This window comes from Sturnira hondurensis, unplaced genomic scaffold, assembly GCF_014824575.4.
Source record: "Sturnira hondurensis isolate 20B ecotype Veracruz unplaced genomic scaffold, ASM1482457v3 Scaffold0004136, whole genome shotgun sequence".
NCBI classification, from domain to species: Eukaryota; Metazoa; Chordata; class Mammalia; order Chiroptera; family Phyllostomidae; genus Sturnira; species Sturnira hondurensis.
In genome coordinates this window covers 38,883,299-38,896,281 of record NW_028076767.1, presented here as the reverse complement: position 1 = coordinate 38,896,281, position 12,983 = coordinate 38,883,299, and the positions used below count along the sequence as shown (strand labels likewise).

At 44.6% G+C, this 12,983-nt stretch overlaps 1 protein-coding gene across 2 annotated transcripts in view; it reads right to left on the bottom strand.

Moving 5' to 3' along the window:
* NFE2L2 (NFE2 like bZIP transcription factor 2) overlaps positions 1–12,983 on the bottom strand; it is a 31,860-nt gene that overhangs the window by 16,305 nt on the left and 2,572 nt on the right. The gene's annotated exons all lie outside the window — the stretch shown is intronic.

The following is a 12,983-nucleotide window of genomic DNA, read 5'->3' as shown; positions in this document are numbered from 1 at the left end:
AGAATAAAACAGGCCTGAACTTTTACCAAATGTTCTCAGGCAACCTGACTGAACAACAAGCACATGAAGGCAAGCTTGCAGTCTTCTCAAGGACAAAAGCTGTGGGTCTGTCTGCTTTAAAGTCTAAAGCTTAAGAGGAAAAAAATGCCTGAAGTTAAAATCTGAAAGCCAGCTGTATGGCGTTTGCTAAAGCCAGTGCTCACACAAAGCGCGGGGATTTTTACCCTGTTTACTATTCCCTGTGAAGGCACCATCACGCCACCCAACAAAAACACACAGCAGATACATAAACTGGTCACGCCGTCCACTGGTCGGCACAGCACAAAACGTTCTTTTCATTTACCATCTAAAATAATGTCTTTAGTCTGGATCTGGGCAAGTTTACGTTCTTTGCAGCCCTGATGCCCACCACATTTCTAATGCCAAGTAAACCCGGGAGAAAGAGCAACAGCCTAGAAAGAACAGCGGGTCCCAGTCCCTGTCTGGGGCGAGGTCATGACAGGAACAGTTAGCCTTGGTTCCTTCATCTGCCAAAGGACAGGGTTGGGTTAGGTGACCCCGAAGATCCTTTCCTCTAAGTGTCTTTGACTCTACGAAGTCCAAAATATAAGTTTGAAAACTAATTCTGAAATTAAAACAGGTTAATTGCAGCTGCCTGTAACAGGTGCTCAGCAACAGCGCTATCCAACAGAAATATAATGCAAGCCCCTGTAATGTAAAAATTAGTAGTAGCCTTACTTAAAAAATTAGTTCTAACAATATTTTTAACTCAATATATTAAAATTGTTTTAACATATAACCAAAATTCAAATTCATTAATGATATTAGAAATGATGAACACATTCAACATATGCTACAACAAATCTCACCCGACACCCGGAAATGCCGTGCTACCAACACAAAAGTTACACTTAACAGAAAAATCTCTTATACCGCTGTTCTTACATTTAGATCAAAATTCACTGCATGTAGAATTTTCAGGTCCTCAGTTGCACTTGTCCATTTTGAGCACTCAAAGTGACCAGTGGCTGGCCAATTCTGAGGCTGGACTGAGCACCTCTGCCCGAGCCTATGTAGAGTGAGCCCTCCACACTCCGTGGACGGGGCGGAGTGTATTGAACTCCAACTCTCCTGCTCTGCAAACTACTTCCTGAAGACACACTGGGAGCGTTGACCCTTCCGAACTGCACTAGGTAGCATTTATCCTTTCAGCAATCATTTGTAAAAAGCTACATCAATGACCTGGAAGTGCTGCTACGAATCTGAGTTATTAAGAGGACGCAGAATGACTAAATGGGACATCCTGACATTATTCAGCAAAGTTACCGTCCAGATGCCACAGAATCACCACGGTCGTTGCAAAAGCCATCTGAAAAAATGGGTAGAAATAAGGGGCCTCAGGCGATGGGAAAGTGTTATCTCTTCCAACTAAGAACATGAATAATCCTGATTTGGGAAATACTTTAGCTGCTTACAGATGTCCACATTTGAAAACGCACAGTGCCCACTATTGGTGCCAATTGGCCAGCATCAACTTGGACCTCTTAAAAAAAGAAATTATAATTAGTGTATATATCCTATCACATTCTCTTCCAATCAGTATAGGAATCTTTTTTCCCTTAATGTAAATCTTTTCAAGCAACCTACTAAATAATTATGTAAGGACAGTGGTCACTACCTGGGGAGCCCTGACATGGAGAGTTGAGAATGAAAGATCCCAGGCAGACATGGCACGGTCTCCGTTGTAACAATGGCCACCACGTATCGTGTATGTTCTACGCACTCAGCACTTGTGTTCGTTATCTGTTTGTGCTCACAGCAATCTGTGAGGTGGGTAGGAGTAGTATCACCACTCTTTGGGAGCAAGGGAACCGAAGAATGGTGAGGTTACGTAATTTGGCTTGAAGACCTCTATATAATAAACGGCGACAAAGAGTTCCAACCCAGGATTATATTACAGGAGCACTCAAATAACACAGTCTCTTATTTCAGAATAACCTAGGCCTCTCAAAGGGAGGCTGCTCAAAGAACACTGCGAGGCGCCGGTTGGGGCTCTGCCGCCAGCCAGCTGTGTGGGGTGGCTGCGGCCTAGCCCCCCAACCTCACTCTGCTGTTCCCGTGAGGGAAATTCCAGGCAGAACACCCATCCTTGCAGGATCCTTTTTCATTCGAAAAAACAGTATGTGAATGCCCCTATGAAATACAGGACAACTCAGGGGTGTGGTATTAATGTTCTTAATAAACTCAACTCCTATTGCAGATGTTGGATAAACAGGAGAAGCAGCTAATTTCAGGCTTCTGAGTCTAACCACCACACAGAAAACAGAAGGCGAGTTCCTAAGCTGCAGGTGTAGGGATCAGACATCTGCATGGCGACAGCACAGGGTGGCAAACAGGAAACGTTCTCCCAGGTCATCTCCCGAGGGTATTAGAAGGTTCTTTTCCTTTGCCACTCTGTCTTTTTATTTTTTCAAGGCCAGTTACTTTTAGGTAGTTATCACTAAAGAAATATTTTCATCTTTAAAGACTAAAAGGAGGGTGTGGGCTTTGGAAGAAGACAAGGCCACGGGAGTCAGTTGGTCATGTTTGGATTTGGTCTTGCGCTAACGCACTTCCACTCCCCAAGCTCCCTCTGTGCCTGTGGACATGGCTTGTGTCCAGGCCCAGAGCCCCAGAGTAAGAGAGTCTGCTACAAGTGAAGGAATGCATTGGGGAAGGAGTGTAGTGAGGTGGCCGATCAGTCCATAGACGTACAGGGGATCCAGCAGACAGGCCAGGAGGTCCCACAGAGAAGGTGGGCAGGCCGTGGCCTCTGCTGTCCTAGGCACAGCACACATTAAGGCCTCGCTGTGGATCAGTTTTCAGTCCCAGGAAGCGTCACTCGTCACAACAATAAGGCCCTTACACATGAGCAGGGATGCACACGAAGACCACAGGAGAGTGAGCTGGTAACCAATGGCAACGAGAGGCCTGGCGTCTATGCTGTGAAACAGCTAGAATGCAAGGTGATTTTCAAGCGGGTGATGGACACCTCAGATCCCCACACACTCACACATCCCTGACAAAGAACAAATGTAAGGATGATCATGACCAGAGCCACAACTTGCTGAATGTGTACTGCGTGCTCCACCTTGTGCTCAGTTCTTTTCTTAATTTAGGAACACTGTGATGTGGGTATCAGCCGTGTCTAGGAGAGGATGAAGCGAAGGCACCACCAGCCTCTCAAGGCCTGTGAAACAGGGACAATGCTCCTCACCTCAGAGGGCAGGACAGGAGTGCACGTGGCAAAGCCAGCTCCTTTATCCACTTAGCACCAGCCCAGCCTTGGGAAGAGCCTGAGGGCCGGCAGCTGCCATCACCAGCATTGCCGGATGCCCACCTCTGTGAGCTCTGACTCACAGGAAAAGAGAAGATACTGCCTGTTTTTTCTTGTCTTGGGTGAATGCTGCCAATCACTGAAACTGGCAGTCTAGGATGGGCCTGATCCAGGTGACTGAATATAGTCAGAGTAAATTGATCTTAGAAAGGGAGAGAAACTCCTCTTGTACCATCTTGATGAAAACAATCCATCCTTACAGCAAGACAGCAGCTTCTGGCTCATTTTCCTCTCCTGGTATCAATGGAATTAATACACTGGCAGATGAGTTCTATTAAAACACTGGAATAACAGGGCATACAAACTTGAGCACAAATGGTTGCATCCTGGGGCCAAAATTAGGAGAAAGTCTACCCATCTCCAAACTAAAAAAATTCTTTTGAAATAGTTAACAAAGGTACAGTTGAGAGTTACAACTACAGATCCCCAATACACATGCTGATGCCAAACCAACTCCATCACACTCACGCTCACACACACACACGCCCCCTCACCAGCTCTCTGCCTCCAACAGTCTGACCTCCCATTCACAGGCCAGAATAACTTCCCCTCCACACCCACCTGTGTGTCTTGCCCTCTCCAAACCCTTCCACCATTTCCAGCTGCCTTGTAGACTTGCAATGCCCCACACAGGCATGTGAAGGTATGCTAGAGTCCCCAAATTAATCTTACCAGCCCTCGCCACCCAACATGCAGCCCAGGTCCATCCAGCTCTTGTCTGTACCTTCCCTTAAGCTTCCAGCTACATCCTGAGCCAAATGAAACCCATGTTAACGAAAGTGTCTAGTTAAAATGCTACCTCTCCTCTGCACTGTCATGGAGCTATGATGTACCACAGAGGAGCTTATATAAACACCAAGCTCCTAGAGCAGTAACAGACTCATTATCATTTTTATTGAGCAACTCCTATGAAGTAAGTACCAGGCATGGTGCCAGATATGTTACAAAATGAATAAAAGACAATCTCTATTCTAGAGGAAGTCATAGTTCAAACAGAAGGAATAAACATGTAAACTAATTTATACTCATTATGATATGAATCATGCCATAATGCAGGTGTACAAAGAGCAAAGGGACCAATTAATTAGAAGGGGCAATTTAAAAAGCAAATGTCCTCCAATGAGGACAGCACAACTGCTGCATTATCTTCAAGGAGAAAGTAACTTCACGCCCCACAAGTCCCCCAGACTGTGTAAATACCTAATAAATATTTGTGGGATGAGTAAGTGTACATTTACCCCCAGAATTCACTATTTTCATTGTATACCTAAGATATCTGGGATTAGAGAATTCCAATTACCAAAGTGACAAAGGTATCATGTTTAATATCATTTATGAACCAACTATTAGTCATAGGAAAATTCCTTAACTTCATTCACAGCAACGATACTTCTAATTACTCTTTGCGTATTCTACTCAAAACAAAGTATTTTATCTAAAGAACTATAAATGCTCACTCCAGGTTAACAATATAATTGATTTCTTGAGAGAACAAACATCATAATATCACCAAATATCCATTAAAAATTTTGCAATTTGGATAATATAACAATCAATGCAAACGCTGATTAAGTGTTCTTTCTTAGAGAAGAGTAGTTATTTCCCTACCAAGAAAGATAAGAAATGAGCGACCTCTGGACTTTTGTCCAAAAGCATCAAAGTATCACCACATCTCACCCTCTTCAGCATTCTGCCATTCCACACTTTCTCACCTCAGTTCTCAGACAGCTGCAGAAAGCACCCAGTAGGAAAGGCAGTAAGGACCCACAGAGATATGGCATATGGTTTTTAACTTCACCTTGAAAATTAAAAATAATGTTTATCTGTTTCAGACCAATTCCTCCCAGCTGCAGGCCAAGAAATGGTAAATCACGGTAACGACTACCATCAAATAATATCGCTCTCCGTTAAGGAAACTGGACTAGACACACTACCTGAATGAATGAAACGTACTTGGTCCCTCTGGTTTCTGTGATCTCTCTCACATTACCCGCTTTCGGACTAGAATATAAGGGTCAGCGGGCTGCCATCTGAGGAGACGGTGAACTCTCTAAAAAGACCAAAGAAGTAATAGCCTGGAATTTCCGGAGAGCAAGCAGTCATATACTAGAAGTCAGTGCATCACCGTCATTCCACTGGGCTCTAATAGCCACCCTGGAATGTCTGGAATTGTGTGGGGGCAGACAGGTCCATCTCTGGTTGTCCCAAAATACCCTGTAATGTGGGACTGTCCTCCACCCCAAAGAAAAGTCCATCCAGCCCATGGCCAGCAGCACCCCCTGATTAACACACAGTGAGCTCCCACAGAGGCTGGGACGCCGTCTTAATTCTTGTAAAGGAGCCCCTTATTCTTTAGCATCTAACAAAACACCCAAAGTCATCAGACAAAAGAAAGAAGACAGGGAAGGAGAAGCACAGGGAAGGGAGAGCAGGGATCATGGACAGACATCTCAATCCCCGTCCTGCCACTGTGAGTGGCATGGCACTAGGCAAGTCACTCTACTTCACTGAGTAGGTTTTCTTGTCTGTAAAGTGGAGGTACTAGCCCCCACCACATAGATTTACTGTCCAGATCAAGTAAGAGAACATGTCTAGGACCTGCTACAGTACAGGCAGGTGTTCAGTAAATGTCAGTCCCCCACCCTTTTCCTCCCTGTGAAATTTACTGTTCTCACTATTCAGATGTAACAATGAAAGACTGGTTCTCTCAACAACTTGTTTTTTTTTTTAATTTTTTTATTTATTTATCTTTAGAGGGGGAGGGAAGGAGAGAAGGAGAGAAGGAGAGAAACATCAATGTATGGTTGTCCCTTGCAGGTCCCCTTCTGGGAACTGGCCTGCAACCGAGGCATGAGCCCTGACTGGGAATCGAACCACGATCGTGTGGTTCGCAGGCCTGCACTCAATCCACTGAGCTACACCAGCCAGGGCCTCCACAACTTGGTTTTGAATGAAATGAACTGGTGACATGAAGCAAAATGAAGAGACTAACTTGTTCCCCCCCATCTCTGTTATTACCTTTGCCAGCGCACACAGTCGCTGAAGCTTTACAGCACGGCTGGACTCCAAGCAAGCGAACTTTGGGAACCTGTTGCACAGGGCAGGAGACGTGTACTCCCCAAGACCCAGACCTCCGTGGGTCAGGGACAGAAGGAAGGGAGACGAGTGAATTTCTGCCTAGCGGAGTTATTTCTACCCACATCTCTGTAGGGAGAAAAGGCTGCGGTGTGGTTCCCTCAGCTCTTCTTATGATGCTTTACATCCTCTCTGAACATGCCGCCCTAGTTCAAGAGCCAGGGGCCAACACCCAAAATATCCATGTATAATCAATCCTGTTCTGGCATCCTAGGGGTACTTCAAGGTGGGTGGGGCACAGAACCTACCAGCAATGGAAATACTTTTCGAAATTGTGAATTCTCACAGAGCCTTCATCTGCACTCTTTAGGAGAATTCCTGAGACTGCATCATTACTGAATTACTCTGTGGTCACATACATGCACTCCATGAACTGGAGGGAATATGGAAGTATAAAATGTTCCATGGAAGTCAGAATAAAATGGGTATTGTGGTCTTACTCTCCCTGCAAATGGAGAAACACGAATCCCATTCGGTGTGGGATTTCCATGTATTCACCCACAAAGAGAACAAGGGTGCCCCTGCTCTGTTCCCAGGCTCCCTTGCAACTGGCTTCTGACTACATTGCACTAAGGATTTGGTGCGGAGGGGAACACTGGAGAGATGCTGGAGGGTAGGGAAATGGCACCTCTCCGTGGTCCCAGCTCCTGAGGTCACATATTCCAGATCCTGGTATTCTGCCCTCTCCCTCAGCCCCTCCAGCCCCAGTGGCTTCCTGAGGTTGCTAATCTCTGGGCTGTCTGGCTTCTCAGCAATTCCATCACCTGCGTAATTAATTTTCTATATTATATTTCCTCTGTTAGAAATATCTTGCATTGCTTCTGGTGTTCTAAACAGAACTCTGGATTATTTCTTAACCATCCCAAAGTTTTTTCAATAGAGATAAGACCTACCAACAGGGTGGTTAAAAGAACTAAAAGCCCTGGCTGGTGTCCCATACACTGAGAGGTGGCTGAGTTTGATTCCCAGTCAGGTCAGATGCCTTGGCTGAAGGTTCAGTGCCCCATTGGGGAGCCTGTGAGAGGCAATCAAGCAGTGTTTCTGTCTCACATCAATGCTTCTCTCACACACTCTCTCCCTCCCTTTCCCTCTAAAATCAGTGAGCATGTCCTTGGGTGAGAATTTTTTAAAAATCTGTAAAAACAAGGTAACAAGCGTAAAAACAGTACAAGTAAATAAATACTCAAAAATGCTTTCCCTTTTCTCGCACAGAGAACTTAAGTGGAAGAGCAAATCAAGCATTATAGATGTAGGAGACCTTCGGGTAAAAATTCTGGGTCAACCTGAGGCTTCTCTCAGAAAGTATCCAAAAAGGCTGCATTCCTTCTAGGTTCACTGAAAAGAATCCTGTAAGCTAGTTTTCTTTTTCCTCTCAGGCTCTCTCCTTCTAATTGCAGGCCCCATTTTCCAAGTGAAATGCAACCTGGAATCTCACGTTTCGGAGTCGCCACCCTCACCTCAATCCACTGGCCCAAGGATTCTGCCAAACATGCAGCCTGGTAAAGACATTTCTAGCAGAGGGTGAGCCTCTGCCTCTGGGGTGGTAGAAAAAACCGGAACACACAGGATATCTGGCCCGGTCTCACTTGGGCACCAGTGGACGGAGAGCACACAGGCCAGGGGGTGAGGGGAGGACCCAACGAGCACAAAGTAGAGCAGCCCTGTCCTTTGGGGTTGGTGTCTTGATGTAGATTTTGTAGGTCTCAATGTTTTGCTGAGAATTACCACAAACAGAAACAACTTCTTGCATAATGTTTTCCTACTGCAAGTAAAAAAGATAGTTTTAATTTTGGGTGGTTTTCATTACCAACATTTTAATGTTTAAAAAAAATTGGGGGGGGTGGTTTGCTAGGTCAGAAAACTTGATGGTCCCTCAACACTCTCTATACACAGCAGCAAGACGTCCAGGTGCTTGGCCCTCGTGCTGAAGCAGCAATGTCGCCTCATGTGTCATACCTCTGTCCCTGTTCTGGTCACAGAAGGCAACAAAGCAGGGTGATCATTTTTCCCTTTACTTTACCCCCATAGAGTGGGCACAGACTGGGTTCTGTACCCACGTGTGACAGTGTGACTTCGTGCTGAAGCAGAGCAGACAAAACCGGAAGAAAGCAAAATTCCACACTTGTCTATCAGTAGGCCACCCACACACTGAGTCAGGATCCGCAACCCTGCTTCTCACACAGACTCTGCACAGTCGGAGGGGAGATGATACAAACCCACCCTGCATGTCAGCTACCTTCCAGCAAACAAGGGGGAGGGCTTTTAATGGGGGGAATGGTTCATTAAAATGCAAGTACGCATTGCACAGAACCTAAATGTTGTCACTGAAATCCTTCTGTTTTGATGTAAACATGTATCATGTACATTTTTTAGCACAAAATTCATAAGAATAAGTGAAAAAAAAGAATACTGTTTTTTAAATCTTGAAGCAATAGGAAAAGATGGGTTAACAGAATTCCAAACTACTGGTGACTAGTTAGAAAAGCAGGCAGCTTCCCAGGGGAGACTAAATATACCCCCTCCAAGGGCAGGATGGGGCTGCACGAGCTCTGCTTGGCAACACTGGAGACAGTCCTGGCTGGCACAGGGGTGTGCCGCTCCCTTCTGGGCCTGTTCCCACCGTGTCAGCAAGGTGTGGCTAAGCCAGCTTCAGAAGGCACAGAACCACACCCTCAGTTCTCTCCTGTGGGACTGCCGCTGTGCCGTACATCTCCCCTCCCTCCCTCCCGCCCTTCCTTCCTTCCTCTCCTCCCTTTCTCCCTCTTTCTCTCTCAAAAGTAATTCAGAAGTTAGCCCCAGTCCCCAAATGTGTAAACCGGAAAGCCATTCGGGTAAGTACAAATGGCAGCGACTGTGGTCACAATATAAAGTCAACTTTGCCAGGCAGATAGAGAGAATCAAAAAATTAAGTCGCTGCCCTGACTGGTGTGGCTCAGTGGATTGAGAGCCAGCTTGAGAACCAAAGGGTCACTGGTCCGATTCCCAGTCAGGGTACTCACCTGGGTTGCGGGCCAGGTCCCCAAAAAGGGGCACATGAAAGGCAACCACACATCGATGTTTCTCTCCCTCTCTTTCTCCCTCCCTTCCCCTAAAATAAATAAATAAAACCTTTAAAAAATCGAGTTGCTAAAATTCAATTTAAAACATGCCCCATAGATTTAAGGATTTTTTTTTTTTAATAGGAGAAGACAATGAGGCTCAGAAACGCAGAGCACAGAGCTTCCTAGGGTAAGGCCAAGTTCATCCTGGCTTCCAGAGTCTATACCACCCATTCCACCCCCCCCACCCCCGTCCTCACTGCCTTTTCTATGCTATTCCCAAATAATTAGGCCACAGGTTATCACTGGCCACATTCCTGACAAAACATGAAAAAATTCTACTGACTCACTTGGGGCAAATCTTTTGATAAAAAAATTATCACCCAAATCTCCAGGAGGTATTAAAGAGCTCAAGCTGTATTTACTGAATATCAAACATTGACCAGGCATTTAAAACACAGTTCTCAGATTTAGATGTTGATCTTAAGGCTGTGAAGGTCATAGAACAAATACCATAACACTTCCTTTCATGATTTAAGTGAGATCCTAACCATGTTTTCTAAGTTACTAGATACCAATGGCTACCAAGCACTGAGCTCAGTTCTCTAGAGCAGGGAGCTCAGTTCTCTAGAGCAGGGGTCCCCAACCCCCAGGGCCCATGGCTGACCCAGATCCAAGGCCTGTTAGGAACGGGGCCACAGAGCAGGTAGTGAGTGGTGGGCCAGGGGAGTGAAGCTTTGCTCCCATTACCGCCTGAGCTTTGCCTCCCAACCCCACAGTCCGTGGAAAAATTGTCTTTCACAAAACTGGTCCCTGGTGACAGCCACAAAGGTTGGGGACCACTGCTCTAGGGCACTGATTCTCAAACCTAAGCGCACACTGGAATCCCTCCAGAAACTCAAACAAATTATCGTGGCCCAGGTCCCAACCCCAAAGTGTTTGATTTAGTGAGGAATAGGGCTTCGGCAGCAGTATTTTTAAATACTGATGGTGATTCTGATAGACAGCAAACCACAGCTATAGGGAAAAAGGGAAAGAAATATATAAAGTGGAAACAACCCAAATATCCATCAACTAATGAACGGATAAATAAATTTCTGTGTCTCTGCACAACGGAAGAGCATTCAGCGACAAAAGGGAACGGAGTCCTGCTACATGCCTCAGCACGGCTAAATGTTAGACACGCTGCGTTAAGGGAAAAAAGCCAGTCACATACAACCACACGTGGTACAATCCCATTACATGAAATATCCAGAATGGACAACTTCGTAGTGATAGAAAATACATGAGTGGTTAGCAGGGACTAGAAAAGCTGAGAGAGGGCTGTGGAATGACTGCAGTGGGCATGAGGCTCTTCTCAGGGTAACGAAAATGCTCTAAAATTGAGTGTTGTGATGGACACATAGCTCGGACTGTGCTAAGTCACTGAACTGCCCACTGCAAAGGGGTGGACTGTATGGTATTAGAATAGTATCTCCAAAAGCTGTTAAAAAATAGAGAGAAACCTAAATTCTATGCCCAGCTCTCAAAGGACTTACAATTTAGTTATAGCAAGAGAGAGAAAAAAGATAAACAGATGAGACGAACATTAAGAGAATTTAAAAGACCATTAAAGAGAATTGCCTAATGCAGAAAATAAATACTCAAATTCAGAAGGAGGCTTCAATGCCAAAATAATCTGAGATTTTTCTTCTCTAATTTGAAAAAAAAAAAAGGAGTTTGGATCTCTGGAGTACGCTGCTAACACTGCAGGCCCCAAAGTCTCAATTTCCAAACCTGTGAGAGAGGAATGGCTACTGAGAATTGCCAGTATCTATATATTCAATATTTCAGAATACAGGCTGTTGAAGGATTATGATGACTCTCAAGAGTCAATTATCAACCAGGGCTTTTTTTGATATTACCCTCCACATGTGGTAATTCCACTGACAGGTTTATTTGCTCTCACTCTGTGGAAGGAGGTCCACCTCCCCGCTCATGTACTCAGTGACTAGAATTTCTTGACAAGTGGAAAAGGTTAATCTCTTTAATTCCTGCCTCTTCTTTCCCCAGTTTTTCTTAAAAGTGTGAGCTTTTCCTCCTGTTCGAGGATTAACTCATCCTGCTCCAGTTTGAAATCAGTGATTAAGAACTATGGGAGTTGGACTACTCGGATGTGAATCCCACACATATTGTTCAATAGTTGGATAACTTTTAAGCAGAACTTTGGCCTCTCTATGCCTTTTTTCTCACCTGGAAACTGGTGATAATAGTATTTCCTATGGGGTTACTGTGAAATTATGCATGTGAAGCAATTATTGCACTGCCTGGCATGCAAGGAAGTGGTCAACAACTCATCTATTATTATCTCAGGGCTAAATTCGCCTACATCCAAGTCTGTACTGAACATTTGACCCCAGATCGAACAAAAATTAAAGAGGAAATATTATTTATGCAAAAACTCCTTTAAATAATTGCCTTCGGCCAGCAGACAAGACATTCCCAGGGGAAAAACGTTCCTATAGTTTATAGAGAGTTCCTTTTCCTGTGCCATTCTGTAAATATAATTCATCCTGAATAAAAAGTAAATATTAAGAAAAATAATGGATTTGGCTTCCAACTCTTACTGGTAATCCTAAAGGCAGACAGCATTTTGTTTCCCCCAGCATTGCTTATACAAACCCAAGTTAACAAAAAAGAGACTTCCAAATGGCCCAAGTTATTATTTTTTTTTAAAGATTTTATTTACTTATTTATCTTTAGAGGGGACGGAAAGGGAGAGAAACATCAATGTATGGTTGCCTTTCGTGCACCCCCTGCTGGGAGTTGGCCTGCAGGGAACCAGTCTGCAACCCAGGCATGTGCCCTGACTGGGAATCGAACCGTGATCCTCTGGTTCACAGGCCCGCGCTCAATCCACTGAGCTACACCAGCCAGGGCTTGGCCCAAGTTATTCTTAATGCACAAAGACTGATACAAATACTGTGCATTTCTTTTCCTACATACTGCTTCCACAATCTCTCAAGAGACTTTTCTCGTCTAAAAAGTCAAGTTGGTCTCTGGTTAACATTCATTAAAGAGATGAGAGGCCTGTCACATTTTTCTTTTAAAAATAATCTTATCGGTCTTGTCCAAGATCATTTTCACCCCTCACAGGCAAAAGTACTTTATCTTTCTAAGACACCCTTGAAAACAGTAACAGATGGTTCCTTCCACCTATTGGAGATAAAGAATCTAAGGCTCTCCTTGCCAACCTGTTCATCAACCACCCCCCTACACAGAGGATGAAAAGCCGTATCCTAACACCACATCGTTTCTGGAATTTCTTTGACAAAAGGTCACAATCCACTTTGACTTTCTGTTCAAATCTTCAACTATAATGATGACTTCATATGACTCCATTATAGACATGAACTTGATTCTAAATTTTACTCCATTTTCTTTTTTTCAGTTTT